Source organism: Scomber japonicus, chromosome 21, assembly GCF_027409825.1.
Source record: "Scomber japonicus isolate fScoJap1 chromosome 21, fScoJap1.pri, whole genome shotgun sequence".
Taxonomy (NCBI): Eukaryota; Metazoa; Chordata; class Actinopteri; order Scombriformes; family Scombridae; genus Scomber; species Scomber japonicus.
In genome coordinates this window covers 6,456,355-6,474,652 of record NC_070598.1, presented here as the reverse complement: position 1 = coordinate 6,474,652, position 18,298 = coordinate 6,456,355, and positions in this window count along the sequence as shown.

Here is an 18,298-nt window from a genome sequence, read left to right as displayed (position 1 = left end):
GAATCTCTCAAAGCAAGGTGCGGTTAATTTAATTTTTTTTAAATTCCAGAGCTAAACAAAGTGTGGAGGCGTAACCATTGTTCCCGTATAAGTTGCATGGTCTTCAGTTCTTTCTCAGATTCAGATGACATTTTGGCAGCCAACCCCTGAGTCCTTCCAGCCAATGTTCCACACGTTATTTGTATTTACCGAGTTTGTTTGCGTGACAAAAACACACAAGGCACGTCCCTCGGAGGTAATTGGGATTGCCGTCATTTGGCCTCCCTAATGTCTGCCATTCAGCATTAACATATCATTAGCTCTTTCTGGGACCGTTCACTCAGAAAATTAGAGGTCTCCATAGACCCCCGGCTCCATCAATATGGCAAAAACCAGTTGACACCTTTTTTCTTTGTAGCTCTCGGGAGAAGCGGAGGAGAATGAAGATAGGCGTGGGAGTAAGAACGGTGTGTCAGGTGGTTCTTGATTATTGTAATTTTGTAAAACTTTGTAGTTGTGGCTGCAGTTGATGGAATATAATTCAACCCTCACAACAAATACAACTGATATTTTCTTTCCCTTAACCTTCACCTTGAAGTAAAAATATGGCCCAGACAGATTGTCATACGTGATAAAAATGCATATATGGTTCCCAAGGGCTGATATGGATTCTCCTAAAATATCATCAACCTTAAAGTGATTCATTAAATGGTATATTGTGTAAACTCTGTCCTTGTTGAATGGTGGAGATGAACTGCGCTGCCTTGATACCTAATGATAAAACATCTGGTAGATTGTTTCTACGCAGTGATGGAATTGCTGTAGCTCGGGGCATTTAGTCTTAGTAAATACCTTGTTTGACACCTATAATAGCATGAAGTCTAACTTGTTTTTGTTGTTGTCTCATACACTAAATAGGTAAGCTGCTGTAAAGTGGATGTCTTCTTCTGCGGAGTAATTAGAGGTTAACATTAAATCTAAACAGAAGTGAAGCAAATGTGCAACACCACAAATAACTCATGTCTAATAGGAGAAAGGTGACTCAGGGTGTTAATGTAAAAAAAAATAATAATAAAGGGATGAAGATGGGAGTGGCAGTTTTCAATAATAACTAAATGAATATAATAATTCATTTCTGATTTTACATTTTCTTTTTATACAACTGTAAATTGAATTTATTTGACATTTTTAGACCTTTGATAGGCAAGGCAAGGCAGTTTTATCTATATAGCGCACTTCATACACAATGGCAACTCAATAATGTGCTTTACATAAAACAGAAAAACATGAAATTTGAGAGATAAAAATAAAACCCAATAATAGTAAACACATGGAAACAGGATAAACTAAACTATTTGAACACATTACTATGTGCTCAAAGAAATGGTAATGTGTATTTATTTTTATTTTTAAATTCAATTAAACCATTTATTGTAATTCTATCATCATGAATCCCTCACCATTTGCAGTGTATTCATAATTAATAATTCATAAATAATAATTGTAAAATAAAACTTCTTACCTTTATTTCTTTCCCTCTGAGCTTATTAAACACAATATGTCCAAATTAATTTTTTAAGTGGTTACCCCGTTCCCTTTGTCACAAACTGGGCTTGCACATTTGACGAAGGTGACGAAATATGGAAATGTCCATAAAGCATTCTTATTAACAACATTGTTATTTTGGAGGGCTGGTGCTGTGTTAACAGAACTGTCAACACAAATCACTGATCAGACCGGACGGACACCCGCTTTATTTGACAATGTTTTATAGCTGCGGTCTCTAAGATCCTGAACAAAACTAATGTGTCATTTCCTATTGTGAGCTTCACTCATAACAATTAGAAAATGTCATCAAGTGCCAAGGTGATAAATAAAATGTCATATTTGACTTTTGAGTTGTCAAAGAGAATATTTAGCAGTAAGGATTGGGCAAAATGAATCATTCTTTATCAAAATACATATCATTTCAAATTGTGGTATATATCAACATATAATACATTTTCATACCAACCACGCCCTTTGACAGTCAGGGGTCCTGGTTCTGTGAAATGTTTTTAAAAGCAAATTGCATTCAAATGCTGTAAATTTGGTGGAAAATTTACTGTATTATTTTTAAAAACTATTAAAAATTTTGATTTCTACATAAAAATAAACCTTACTGTTAACATACATATATATATCTAAACATTTAGAGCATCCCAAACCCACTCCCTGTATTTTACTCACTGATGTTCGTAAGAGAAACAAATTTTGATAATCCAGCAAATGAAACACCAAAAACATAAAATCAAATTCGAAAATCATAGAAATCCAATTTCAATCCAAGTTCTGATCTTTGATTACCAACAATAATCGTATACACCCAAACATATTAAAGGGTTAGATACCTCATTATAAGCAATATGGCTAAATCTGTGATGGTTTAACAATGATTATCACCCAACACTCATTAATATAATTGACAGATTAAGCAGTCAGTTGCAGGCCTACCTAGTATCATATTTCATTGCATAATTCATAAACCAGATACCTGCCAAAATCTGAAGGAAATGTTACATCTTATATTAATCAAATAAGTAAGAAATCAAGGTTCCCACATTGCTAGCAGCTGAATTAAATTCAAGACCACGACCTCTCGACGCATGTAATTGCAGCACATTACATGCCACCACCACATAATACGGTGCTCAGGTTGAAATGAATCTGACCACAGGACAAGTTTGGTTCCTGATCGGCATATGAACACACGTGCGAGACGTTGAGTAAATATTTCCCGTGGATGGCCATTAGAAAGGCGCTGCATGGTTGTAAAGGCTGTCTAATCCCTGCTGGTATGTGTTTCAAATTCAGCAGACAGAAGGAAGCTGATCCAATTCCCTGCATCCTACAGGACACAGATCTGCATTTCCTCTGCACTTTGATGAAACAGCAGCCAAGCTGTCTGCCTCCATTAACAGCCCCTCTGATTTTACACCATGCTCTGACAACTCTCTCTGTGTGTCTGCTTGCATGTGTGTCTGAGGGTGCATAAAATAAATATGTTTGAGTGCATACGCCTGTGATGTATGTCTTGGGATGTGCATGTTTGTATTGCTTTAGGAAGAGAAGTTGGAGGTGATGCTTCATGACTCGGGTAGTTTGTGTTTATTGTTAGAAAATGTGGATGAACCTGAGATGTGTTTGAGATAATTGGAGAAACCGGATGTATTTTAATCCTTACATTGTTACACTTGAGAGTTGTAAAAAAAAAAAAAAAAAGACCTTATAAAGATTTCTTTCAGGGTGAGTTTTCCTAATGTGATCCCACACATACAAAAAAAAACATCATATATTTATTTTTGGGGAGCTGATACACATTTTCCTAGATGCGAATGTACAAATTTGACCTGGGTTTATTTAAAAGAAAATAAAAAAATTACCATTCAAACATGTATTCATCCTATTCAATAAAATATTATATATATTATATTCTATTATATCTCCTGGACCATAATATAGTGATTGTGAATATCTTTTTTTTCCATAGATTAACACTGACAGCTTCTTTAAGGTTCATCAAACATATATAAATGACTGATTTTGAATGTGAAATGGTGTAGAGGCTAATTATGAGTCAGACTATGAACAGTATGTTAAGAGTTAAGGAAAGATGACACATTTAGACCAGTAGCAACTCATGTGAATGTCTAACAGCTACAGTTTTATATCTCTTTATCTCCATGGTAGGTACTGTAGTCATCATATGTGTCACAGGTTGTTATTTTTATGTTAAATTGCACAGATTTGTCAGTATCTATTATGTTATAGGATATTTTTTGTAGAAAAATGTATTTGACAGTCTGGAGGTTAAATCACAGCACCACATATAGTTATATTTCAATTTTAGCAACCCACCTGCCTTGAAGTTTAAGTGAAGGATTGTAACTAGTCCTTGTTTCATGTCTTATATATATATATATATGGTACATACTGAGATGCTTTAGTGTCTCATCCCCCCCACGTTCAGTCTATTAATTTATCACAAACCTTTCTACAGCAACAAAGTCACAGTAAGACGTCAGCGTTTCAACCTAGGGAGCCCCTGCTGCAGCTAAAGATTGAAGCTCACCTACCTTCAGTACAGCAGGAAGCAGGCTGTGTTAAAACAATGCATGAGGGATTCTTTTTTATGGTTATAGATGCTGTCTCTTTATTGTGTTGTTAGATTGAGACAAGGTCAGTGTATTGTCAACTAGTCCCGGTGCTTTTTTTTTCTTTCTTTCCTACTATTGTATTTATTTTCTAGGTCACATCCTTCTAACTGTGTATCAGCGAGAACATGGCTTGTGGCTCGAATACTCAGACTTCTGGGTCTGCTAAATGCCACGCAGGCTTGTCACAGTTATGCGGAACAGTGATCCACACAGCTTGAAGGGCAGAACAAACAAAAAAACAAGAAAAAAATCAGCATATCTTTTTTTTTTGCTCCACCTCCATGATGAGGAGTATACACAGGATGGTTAACTACAATAAATTGGCCAGAAATTGGCCAATGAGTTCAGACGCACTTGTAATGTGACTTAAATTGCATGCCCTTTCAGGCAGGGGAACAAACCTCCTCAATGTCAGCGCTCTCTCCCACATGTTGAGTGCTTAGTTTGCCATGCAGTACAAGATCTCCAGGCCTGTTTAGTATTCACCCACTTGAGTTTCCTAAAGGTTACCAAACCTAATTAGACATTTATGCAGGATCTTCAAAGGTCCCTCCGTTATTAATGATGTGCTACTTCTGAGGACTGCATCGATGGCTTTTTTTCTGACTCGAAGAGCACACTCCTCACAATATGTGCATACACAATGGAGACATGCAGACATCCAAAATGCAAGAAGACAGTAGTGGCTGGATGTCAGTGATTTCACTAAAATGCACAAACAGACACAATGTACATGATCACATTATTATTATTATGCTATGGTTTAACATAGGGTTAAATACACCAAGAAAAGGCTGCCAATTGTAACACAGACTACAATTGAGCATGGTAAAGCTCACTTAAAAACAAAGTGCCATTAGCAATATATTAAGCTCACAAATTAAATTGAACCACTTTACTTGTATTATTTTATTACAACTCAGAGAAGGAAACGTATAGCACAAACCTTAAAGAGTAAACAACCGTACTGTATGTGTTAATTGGCTTATCAGAAATCACAACTGAACAGTTTCTAAGCCGTACTTGTTGTTGTTGTCATGCCTGTTAAGCTTTCCATTCTCACATGGCACATAATTACTTTGCAATAGTGTTAATTTAGCTGGTTTTTATATTACTGTATGTTGAAGGATTGCATTAACCCTCCTGTTGTCCTCGAGTCAAGGAAGGAAGGGAGGAAGAGAGGGAGGAAAGGAGGAAGGAAGGGAGGAAGGAGGGAGGAAGGAAGAAGGAAAGAAAGGAGGGAGAGAGGAAGGAAAAAGGAAGGGAGGTAGGAAACAGGGAAGGAGGGAAGGAGAAAGGAAAAGAGGAAGGAAGGAAGGAAGGAGGGAAGGAGGGAAGTAAAGAAGGAACTGTCAAAACAGACCCAGGAGGACGACAGGAAGGTTAAAAAAAAGCTTAATGGAAACAATTCAAAACAATTGGCAAAATATTTTTTTATGCTTGCTTGCGCTGGATTTTTGTAAGTGTCAAAAAACTGTTTATGTGTAAAATGGGTAACAGAAACATATTTGTCAAATATATAATGTCATTGTGAATGTTTAAAATCACATGACTCATCTCCAGAGAGCAGGAAGCATGGCTAATATTAGCTGAAATGAAAATACAATTACAACTTGCCCAGTTGAAACAAATTCCTGAAGACCTCTTCCCATTTTTTTGTCTCATCAAAGCAATATAACTATTTGTTTTTGTTTACTGGTGGATAATTTAAGCCTTCTGCTGCAATTATGACTGATTGATATCCAGGTCTAATTCACATTTTCTTTCTTGAGACATTTCAAAAGTTCTCTTAAAATGATTTTGCGAATCTAATGGAAACACAACTTTTGATAATATGACAGAGTTACCATCAAGAATGCACAGTCCTCAATTTCACACATGAGTAAATCAGGCTTCTCAATTCTAGCTGACGACCATTGATTCAGTTGGCTGAAATAGAAACTCTTTATCAGTTGTAGCCATCTGTCATGAGTTAATCTCAACAGCTAATATTAAAACTTGGTGGGTTGGTTGAAAACTCTTTATTTCATAAGAAGAACCCTGCTAAAAGGTTTTAAACTGGTGGTTGCATAGATGATATCATGATAAAAGACTGAGATCAGAGCTACATGTCAAAGCAACATTTAGCATTAGATATCAAGTCTCCCATATAAAGAGCAACAGAGGCAATGAAAGGTACACATAAAGGATGTGGCTGGTAATTTTCTATTTCGGTCATATTGTGTAAAATAAGTAGTAAAACATCAAAAGGTTGTGATATGTAGCGCAATAAGCTACAGTAGCAAAGTACTGACGTCTGCCCTACACCAAACTACTCTCCAGAGACTGAAAATGGGTTTGCTGTTATTAGTCTTTGGAGCCGTCTCCAAACAAACTACTGTAACCAAAATCCTTTGTGGTGAATCAACATGTCACCCAGTGCAACAGTGTGACTCTGACATGTTTTTAACAGTTTTTTTTGGGGGGGGGGGGGCAACAACTGCACCCAAAAGCACAGAGGAATAAAACATTTCAGGCTTTGGATACACACACACATAAAATAGAAAAGTAATAAAATCAGTTCATAGTTGGTTTTGCTCTCTACATGGATGTGTTGACAATGAGAGAAAAGTTTCTTTTCAGCCTTAAAAAAAAAGTCCAGTCTAGACACGACCAGCTAAGAGTCAGATTTAAATTGCTGCCTTAAGTTCAAGACCAAGACCCTTCGTCATGCTCAGAATTTGGAAAGACGTGAGAAAAAATTTGCAAAAAAAAAAAAACAAAAAAAAAAACTGCTGCTGCTCTGAAGCCAAGTGACATCTCTAGCCTCTCTTTTCCCTTTAACACGATTAACTCAATCTGATTGGTAAATTATTTTACAATTATGCAGCCATGTTTACATCCAGTCTCAGCAGCACCAAAGGTAAATATAGTTGACAGGACACCCTAAATAAAATTCAATTTCCATTTATTATTTACATTTGGACTTTAATCAATTATGAATGACAGCTAATTAGTGGTGTGCAGGGGCCATCGCTCTCTGCACTGTCAAAGTCTAGTAAATGTACTGTATGTCATGGACTGTGGACATTGACAAAAAACCTCTCACCACTTTACAGATTCGGGTGTCTTTTTGCTCAGGAGACTTCACTGATCATCTGTGAAAGTGCATGCAGTGTGCGTTGGAACGTGTGCGTATGTGTGTGTACGTGTACAATTTGGGGATGCGCGTGTTTGATAATAATAAGGCAAGTGAAAATGAAGAGGAGCTAAACTGTGTAAGTCATTTCTCATTTCCTTGCTTCAGTGCCTGTCAGAAGAAAGCCCTGCATTTTGAGTGATGGCTCCAACAACAAAAAGTGAACAACAAACCCCGTGGCTCTGAGGAGTGGAATGGAGAAAGCAAAAAAAGAAAGAAAGAAAGAAAGAAAGAAAGAGAAAGAATAAAGAAAAAAAAGTGTGCAAACATGCCTAGAAATGTGACAAATACAGTTTTTAAAAAATGACCATATCACCAAACAAACAAAGCAAAATCCTTATATCACTGCTTTGATAATACCATTGAACATGCCCTGAAAGTGAAACATTATAGAGAAAAAAAATTACCTATACAGTTGGCACTCATACAGTTTTGGAAGGACCTTTCAAGGGGCTGATTTAAGGTGAGAGCATCAATCCTTGAGCAGCACAGGGCCTTGACAGCAAGTGAAAGTAATCTCTTCTTTATTAATGGGACTTTTCACTTTGGGCCCGAGGCCTTTGGTATTCCATAATAGTAGATTCATACTACAGACCTAAGGAAAGAACAATATGAAATCAGATCAAGTGGATGTGTTAGGAATGATAAGTGGAAAGTATTTCTTTCTAAATTCAGCAGCGCTCTTGGAGAAGAAAGAAAAAAAAAAGGATGAGATGTAAGAACCTAAACTCAGAAAAAACCCTACATGCTGTGGGGCTAATTCACAAAGAACAGATTGCAGCTACTGATAGCACCATGAATTGTGTGCATCAAACACAACTGCTATCTACCCCCGTGTCACCATCCCATTCACAAAAGATATTCCTCCTAATGATATGACATCATGAAACATGCACATCAAGTTTTACAGCTGAGTGCAATTTGCTGTTTTGCGTCTGATTGAGTGAGCAGAGTGATTTCCAGTGTGTCTTTTGTTTTGTGTGTGTGTGTGTGTGTGTGTGTGTGTGTGTGTGTGTGTGTGTGTGTGTGTGGCTTTTCTCCACATTTCAGCACACAGATTGGTCCATAATGAAAACTGCAGAAAGCACAAAAGCCTCGCATTGCTCTTCTTTAATAAGCAGACTGAACACACATGGAGCCATTACACAATCAAAACACAACTTTCATGTAATCTGCTTCTTTCACTTCTCTAATGTTAGATTAATGTCTGAATCTTACATTAATGTCGTTCAGGTGTCACTGAATGTATCTGGGATTTCGCAGTGCGTCAGTACTGATGTTCTGTTTGTTGTTGAAGCCTGAAACAATAAGTGCGTTTCCAAACTGATTAAAGAGGCTGTGTGCATTTACGCAAATGGCACACTAGCAGTAACTGTATTAACATGGGATCAGTCAGGATATGATGGTAATTAAAGTGGGAACACACGACTTTTAAACTCCCTCCCAGTGCTTTCAAATGGTATAAATGGTATCAAATGGTATCAAATGGATCACTTTCTGTTCTTCTCAGAGCTTAGATGTCAATAAATGATCAATAAATATTCAATCATCTATCTGATCATAACAGAATATAATAACTTTCACCGCAGCTCATTTATAAAAAGACCAACACAAAAAAAAATGTTCTTTGATTAGATAAACAAACAGACAATGGATCATTAGTTTGTTTCTTAGCAACATACCAAACATACCAAAACAGAAACAAGCGTAGTTAAGTATTATGCTGATCCTGGCTTCCTTGTAGCTTTTCTAGCTGCTAGTGGTAGCAGCCGGGGGAAGCTAGGAGTATAACCGCTGATCCTTCGCATCAAAATGAGCCAGCGAAGGCAGTTTGGGCAATTGGTCAAGGGTCAAGATGCCTCCTGGACGCCTTCCTTTAGAGGTGTGCCAGACTGGTTCAACTGGGGGCAGACCCAGAACACGCTGGAGGGATTATATATCGCTCCTGGCCTGGGAACACCTTGGGATGCCATGAGATGAGCTTGGTTTCATTGCTTAGCCTAATAATGGCACTTCAACCCAGGCCTGGATAAGTGGCAAAAAAATGGATGGATGCATGGATGAATAGTGGTAGCTAGTGGTTAACGCTATCTTCTTCCTGGTTGACGAACTTCCTTTGTGCCGTAAATCTTGCTTTCATTCTCCCAGGAGATCGTACACAGTGAAAACGAGGCTTACAGGGAACCAATCTAAACTCAGACGGAGTCATTATTCTACAGCCATTAAACTGTGCTGTCAACATTTACTTCATAATGATAAGTTAAAGCAAAAAAGTTGTCTATTTCACTTTAATGATCTGAGTTCTGCTACACGCCTACACAGGTCATCTGTTACACACAGATTTCAGGTTTACACGGTGGAACTGTTTGTAATAAAGCAGCTCTTATGGATGAATCCTGAGCTCAGGGAAGAAAAAAAAGCAAAAAAAAGCTGTTTAATTTAATTAGTGTTTTGCATCAAGTTGACAAATTTGCCTAACACTGTCTTTATGGGCTTTGCTCTTTATGAGATAACTACTGTAGCATACTTGAAAGGTAAATCTATAAAGTGGAGAGCTCAAGCTTTTAAAAATGACCTCGCCTTCACAAACCCACTTTTAACTTTATGTATGACTTTTCCCTCTATCACGAAATCTGTATCAAACAAAACTGAAGTAAACTGAAACTAAAGTAAGCTACAAGTAAACCCATGAATAGTTCAGCCTGCCTGTAGGGAACTCTGTCAGAAACTCTGTTTGACCCACGACTTGCTCCGTCCTTTTCATCTCGGTTCCAGGGCTTCCTTCCTCGCTGTTTGAGTCCAGGAGATATGGAGCAACATTTTCGGGGTGTTGGGTAAAGCGCTCCTCTTTTATACACCGATGCTGGAAAGTACCTACAGTGGGAAAACTTACATCAATCATGTATAGATTAAATTTTGCAGATTTTGTTATATCAAACCAGTGAGACTGAAATCTGTTATGAGGAGTTTGGAGGAACCTGGTGTACATTTATACGATAATACTAGGGGTTATTTACCATTGAAGGCTGTGGCATGTGAATTCTTTGCTAGATATATTCAACACATTTAATCTTATCTGGTTAATGTCCTCTAAAGCTTTAAGTGCTGTTGCTCTTTGCTGTGTTTAGTACTTTGAATTGTGGAGTTAGGCTTCATGAACTGTGTTTCAAGATTTCTGTGTTCAGGATTTAGTGGGCGGGTCTGAAAATCACTGCCGCGTTGGCATAAACAATTACATTCAGCGCACACTCCTACTACTACAGTCTACAGTTAGCCAGTTAGCTGAGCTAGCCGCCGAGCTAACCACCGAGCTAGCAGCCGAGTTAGCCGCCAAGCTAGCAGCCGAGTTAGCAGCTGAGTTAGCAGCAGAAAGCTCTCAAATGTAGCATCCATGTTTCGGGTAGAGGTAGTGACTTTGATTGTCAGGTGACACTTGGTAGGGGGCGGGGTTTCAGCTGACTCGGCGGCCACGCCCACAGCGTTTGGAAGCAGAGAAAGAAACTTTGAAGCCTAATTTCATATATTTGGCGTTTTTTTTTAATCATTCAAGTTTAGCAGGGTGGTTAACAACACACTTTTCTGTGGTATGTCAAACTCAGAACACATATTTATTCTTACTTTACACTGACTTTAATTTATCATTTAAGTAATTTGGTGTGCACTTGAATGTTTCTATTTAAGGACCAGTGTGTAGGATTTAGTGGCATCTTGCAGAGAGATCGCTAATTGCACATCCTTTCAAGTGTGTACTACTTAGATATATAAACGGCTCTTTCTAATGTAATGAAATTATCAGGTGATTATACACTAATTATAACATAATTAAAAACATTATGATTCATTTCTGCTAAGTCTGGTTCATGAGGCGCTATTTTATTCTACACACAGCATCTTTAACATATGTAAAAACATAGGTAACATCAGTGGTTAGCTTGGTTTTATTATTATTACATTTTTTAATGATCAACTTATAATCACTTGTTGGCAGACTATTGATTGACCTATGTTATAATGGAGTCAGTTCACTTTGAATTGTATTAACTCTCTATAATTCTTATTGCAAAATGTTTTGTAAAAAAAAAGATGCACATTTAGCTTTGGGGTAAAGACAATAATAATAATAATAATAAGACCATAGAGAAAATAAGAGCAATGCAGAGAAAAAGAAACAAGATAGAAGAACAAAATAAAATAAAAACATCAAAAATTAAAAGCATATTTGAAAAAACTGTCTTGAGGAGAGACGACTATAAAAAACCTAAATGTAGCTATGATAGAAATGAACATGTAATCTGGCTAATGAAGTTTCCCATATGATGACTAAACACAAGATGATTAGTCCATGCTGCGTGTCTGTGACGTTAGAGCATATGTTTGTTAATTGCTCTTTTCTTCTGTTGTATTTTAGTGACATTCAGTAAGCTTAATCTGAGCATGCAATATCTAATCATATTTTTATTGCATACATTTATCTTATTGGCAATTTACACCAAATTGGATTAGTGGATTATTGATTCATTTGCATTTAACTAAAGACTGATTAAGCTAATTGTTGTACTTTTATTTTCTACAGCTTAAATCTGTGAATAAAAATGTCTCATTTGAGAATAAAATGACATAAACGGTGTATTGTAGGTATTTTAAATACACAAATACAAGCTCTGGAAGTATTTTGATACAAATTACTGTAGTACTTTGATTTTCTATACAGCAAAATATAACTAGATAATTAAAAAAGTAATTAAATGTATGTTATAAATACATTTAAATGAAATATTGAACCATCTCTTGAGTGCATGGGTTGTTAGATGGCACAAAATGTGTATCCCAACAAACAAAAGACAAACAGGAAATTACAGAGCCACAGTAAGTAGCAGTAAGACAGACTTTGTGAGTGATAATGATTGTTGTGATGGAGCTTAAAGGAGAGTCTTTAGCTGAAAGATGACCTCTCTACCCATTAGTAATCCCACTCTGTTGTCTTTCAGTGTTCAGTTTTTCATGAGCCTGGGTGAATTGCTATCTGATTTGTCAAAGGAAAATGGCAGGGCATATTTTTATGTTCATTTTATGTTGCAGACAAAATGATGATTGGTGATTAGCTACAGGCTCACTAACTCTACAATCACATGCCAGCCTGTTAGATCAGCTTTCGGCTAATTTGGGGAAGAAATGAGTCTGATGCTGGCTGCCTCCTAAATTTACATTATCAACAGTAGTATATTAAAAAAGCTGGAAATTACTAACCTCAAGTGTTGGGGGCTGACAATCAGGGGCATAAATTAATGAGGACTTGGGGCAAAATATCTAGATTGCCCTTGCAATTGGGATGATGGGGGGTATTAAATACAAAAAAACAAAGTTGAACAAAGATGTAATGTTTTTGGGAGAGCATGTCTTGATTTTGCTGTGTATTCAAAGTGCAAACTCAGAAATTGCTTGAACAGTTACACTTCGAAACCTGAGCAACCCTCCCAGGTCCACTTCCACCTTCTGCTGAAGCCTTGTAAGGTTGTGAAGCAGCCATGACAGCTACTGACGGTAACATTATTAACGTGGAGGTTTTTCTGTCACACACTTCAGTTTTCCTGGTCTGTCATTTTGAAATGTGATGTAGTTATATAACATTTAGTTTATTGTTAATACATTAAAATACAATATGCATTTAATGGGTAAACATACTCACACAGTTATAATCTGTAGCTAGCTCAGTGTGAGGTTTCTTTTTCTCATTTGTGACTCATGGGTGTCCTAAACTTACTGGCAGCTGCTGATGTGGTTTAGGTGTGATGACAGACAGCACGAAGTGGAAGACGGTGATAGACAGATGGTTCATCCAATCAGCTGGTACTGTAAGTGCCTGCCAGGTTTAGCTTTTTTACTAATTAACCCTCCTGTTGTCCTCGAGTCAAGGAAGGAAGGAAGGAAGGGAGGGAGGAAGGAAGGAAAGGAGGGAGGGAGGAAGGAAGGAAGGAAGGGAGGAAGGAAGAAGGAAGGAAGGAAAGGTGGAAGGAAGGAAGGAGGGAGGGAGGAAAGAAGGGAGGAAGGAAGGAAGGAAGGAAGGAAGGAAGGAAGGAAGGAAGGAAGGAAGGAAGGAAGGAAGGAAGGAAGGAAGGAAGGACGGACGGAAGGAAGGAAGGAAAGCAGGAAGGAAGAAAGGGGGATGGAGGAAGTACAGACGGAAGGAAGGGAGGGAGGAAAGAAGAAACAGACCGGGTCAATTTGACCCGGGAGGACGACACAAGGGTTAAATGTTATTTCATTGTGAGTTTGGCTGCTCCTTTCACTTCTTTACAATAAGAATCATTGAATGTTGGTCTGTCAAAGGTATTTCCCATGATTTGGGAAAAAAAAGTCCCTGGAAAATATCTAAATATACTCCCTATTTTCCTTATCCTGTCAAAAATGTCACCAGTTTTTAAACACTGACTTGTAAGGCCTCAAGTTATTCACTTCATGTGGACCCATAGGTGTCCGAAACCTACTGGCAGCTACAGATGAGGTTTAGGTGTGATGACAGAAGGCAAGAAGTGATAGAAGTGATAGAAGTGATAGACCGTGATGGACAGAAGGTTCACCGAGATCACCTGGCAAGTGTCGGCCCTCTGTCAAACAGTTTTTAAAGACTTCTCAGATTATTCTTGGCATGTCAGGTTTATCTTTTTTACTAATTCAATGCTATTTCATTGTGAGTTCAACTGCTTCCTTCACTTTTTTTCAATAATAATAATTTAATATTGGTCTGTCATGAAACTTAGAACAAAGGTATTTCCCATAATTTGAAAAAAATAGCCCCAGAAATTATCCCAAAAAGCCCCCAAAACATATTTAATGAGGGCAAAAAAATGCCCTTATAAAGAAAAAGAAGTGAATTTATCTTGTCACAAATGTCACAAATGAAAGTCACACCTTTTAAAACACTTACTTATATTATTATATGTTCTCTTTGCTGCATGAAAGTTAACCTGGCTGGGAGTATAAATGAGTATTTAAAAAAAAAAAACGCGTTTCCTAGTAACAAACACATGGAGAGCCGGCTAAATTTAGATACAATAAATGATTTCATCTGTGATGTTTTTGTCCCTCGATTCATTAACCAGAAAAAAAAAAAAAACTTATAGTCACAATCCACTTGTCTCCTGTCATTATATCAAACTGTCAATTGTCTTGTAAACGGGGCCACATATCACATCCTAAAACAGCCACCAATTAGCTTCTGTTGAGCAACAACAAAACAAGTTTCCAAAGTTTTTTTTTTTTTTTTTTTTTGCCACGGCATTATTACTTATTAATTTCATTTCAAAGTGTGACAATCCCCAAGTCGCATCTCAACGAGGGGAAGCTCATTAATGGACCAGAATAGCGAAAAGGCTCACATGAAATAACTTGCAGGAAATGTATTCTGTAAATCCTAAAATATTAAAGTTTGCATAATCTTTTAACACATTTGCTGTCAGATTTGACTCCGGCACACACACACACACACACACACACACACACACACACATACACACACGCTGGGTTGATAACAGCCTGGTTAATGTACAAGGACTTTCTGTTTGGTGTCAATTTACTTAGATATTATATAGTAAGTGTGGCTTAATATTGATTATTGCCATCATGTGTACTGTATAGGCTTACAATCTTATACCTTAATATCAATTCTCTGTGCTGCTTCTGTTCATTTGATCCCAGTTTGATATCACTGGTATTAATGTGTAAGCATATATTCACAGATTCCCTCCTACTCAACCTGACAGTCATCTAATATTCATCTTCTCTAACGTCTTTCAGTACTAGCGGAGATCAGATGTGAGATATATTCGATCTTAACTTATGGAGCTTTCTTTTTTTTCTTCATTTGATTAAATTTACATCTTGGTTGAATTTCCTACATATTATACAGTACGTCAAAGATAGATCTTAAGCCTAAGACCTTTAACTCCTGGTTTTTGTTGATGTCATACAAGGTTAATTGTAAGTTATTATAAGGAAGTGTAAAAGGTTAAATTCAATTACTTTGATGGATGTCGTGTGTACAAAACATCCTTTTGAGACTTTGAGCGCTCTGTGTGTTAGTTAGTTGAGCTTTATTTGCTCAGGATCAAGACACCTGAGAACAAGTTACACATTATTGCTTTATACTGTCTAGCAAAAGACGTAATCACACATAGAGACACACTAATTAAAACATCCACACATCCTTCACACTGTGCAAGTTTAGTATTCGTATAATTTTAGTTTGATTCAACCTTTTTTTTTAACTCTTAACATGAGCACTTAATGTGTTTTTAATGCCGTTTTTAATCATATTCAAAATATAATATGAAATCTAGGAAAACCGAATTATTCATATGACAGTATGACTCTAACATTAACCAGGTTTCTGATCATCAGTACAGAAGTGACTGCCATATCCCACAATGTCTCTGTCATTTCTCTACTGAGCAGCTGGAAGATCTCAGTATCGCTCGGTGATACCATGACTACGCTTTATGATCCAGTATTAACTTTTATCCTAAATGTGGCTATTATATTTTTGTCCTACATGAGCCCTTACATTGCACAATTAGCCTACAGTCATCCTGCATTTAATTAGTGACACAATTGAGAGACATATGTTTTAACCTAACCTTCCTTCCAGCTCTCCTTAGAGGGATTCATATAATACCTTTAACAGTGTCCTGTGGTATTTGAGGGAGAATGTCAGCGTGGATTTGTTGTGGCAGGAAGGTCTGGATGGGATTTAGAGAAACTCTCCTCAACATTAAGAAAATACTGAAATTTTCAATCAAACGGCAGCACTTCACTTCAGAGATGCTGAAACCCAAAAGCAGCTGCACACAATGTTCGCTTTCATTGTCATATCGTGTATTCAAACTGCTTGCAATATTGACAATATTTGTGGTTTTTAAATTTTAACATTTTTTTTTTTAAACCACTCACCATCTCTCAAGGAGCTTTGTTGGATGACAACTATTATAATTATGTTCACATTAACAGTCTGCATATGAATGATTCGATCTCTCTTCAGCCAAACCTTTAGGCATACATGTTGCTAATGATTTTTTTTTCTTCTTTTTTTTTTTTTGAAAAACTAGGTCTCAAAATCCTTTCAGGCATCTTTTCAATCATCCCGCTGTCTGCCAAATGAGAGCCCCCCTTCTCAAAGACCCTGTAGTGAGCATTGTGGGTTCTTTGTGATGAGTTTGGCACCCGGTTTGAAAAGAGGAGTCGAATCTATAACCTGCGCGAGAGAGGGAGCAGGGGACAGAGACAGTTGACGGAGTGAAATCCTTCACATTGCTGTAATGGGTATAATTACACAAAGAAAAGGGCTGTTAGGTTAAATTACCCGTGATATTCACCATGGGTAATGACAGAAATTCAGAAGGTTAAATGACACCAGGAGCTGAATGACTTTTGACATTAAGGTACTATTGAAAGGGAATTATAACAGAACCCTTCAGGGGCAAAGCCAATGCCTATACTACATGTTGGACTGTGGAGATTGGTTTGAAAGGACTTTAAAAGGACCTTTTTTTTGTGAACACCTGTGTCTTTAGAAGCCATTGTGAGACGATGATTTAGTCTAAAAAGCACCGGTCGAATAGATTGTTTCCAACAGTGGAAGCTATTTGAAGATCACTTTGAGTTGCAGTGATGTCTGGAAATTGTCCTGCTGAGTGCTGCACCTCATACAAGTAACCACCATGGGAAAGGAAAGAAGCTGAAAAAGATTCAAGCAATTAGTTGTTTCCCTCATATTGTCTTTTATGTTGAGCGTTTTTTTTTTTTTTTCTGCCCCCAAAATAGGTTTGTATATGAAATTCAAGTTATTTCTTCAGTGGGAACTATATTCTCTCTGAGGCAAATGCTGACCTTCGCAGACAGCAAACTGCCCAATTAGTGGATGAGAATGTGAGGGGGCTGGACCTTATCACCATGCAATTACCTCAAGTCACCCCGCGAGCAGCCACCCACACAACTAACTGTGAGCATGTAGTGTTTGCCAATAATATTGTAAATGACCGTGAAAAGAAAGAAGAGAGGCGGTGTATATTATCCACTTTTTTTTTTCTTTTTTCTTCTTCCTCTTTTCCTCCCCACAGCACTCCAGCTGTTGTGTTTCTCAAGAGTTTCAATTTCCTTTTATACATTTCAAATTAAGTCTCAGATAAACTTTTTTCCCCCCCGTCTCTCAACGTTACTTTGCCGAAGTTATGCTGCCAGTCACCCACGTGCTCTTTTCCGCCGCTTGATTGGCTCGCACGACTAGTTAGATGTGTTCTCTGGTGACTCGACAGAAAGCAGAGAGTCATATCATACGGCATAATGCATGTTAAACAGTTGATATTTAATACATATTTTTTCATTTCTATGAGAATAAAGCTAATCAGGAGACAAAAATATGTGGCCTTACACATATATACAGTATATATCAAGAATACATATAATATGAATTCATATAGTACAATTCAAATACACATAGAAACCATTAAGAGCCAAAATGCTGATTAGGACTGACTTATATTCTAGTAATAGTAACATATATTAAAAATTTAGTATGATACAGCCAGTGTAATATTTTAACACTGTAATAATGGCAATAATAATAATAACACATAGCTTATACTCTTACATATTTCAGTTTATCAGCCAGAGTTATGTGAGTGCATCCTAGTGTATTTTTTTGGTTGCCTTTTCCTGCCGTGCCTCCGTTTCTTTTAACCATCTGCCAAATTGACTTTCACTCGTAACTTCGGCAAAACCCGGAACGTGGACTAACCTGTTCACTCACTGGTGGTGACTAATTCCTAGTGTGAGTGGGTGGGCACGGTAAAAAACATGGTAGCCTACTGAGTGAGTGAGTGAGTGAGTAAAAACAGAGTGAGAGTTCATCCAGTAAAAAAAAAAAAAAAAAAAAAGTGAGGTTTTCCATAAT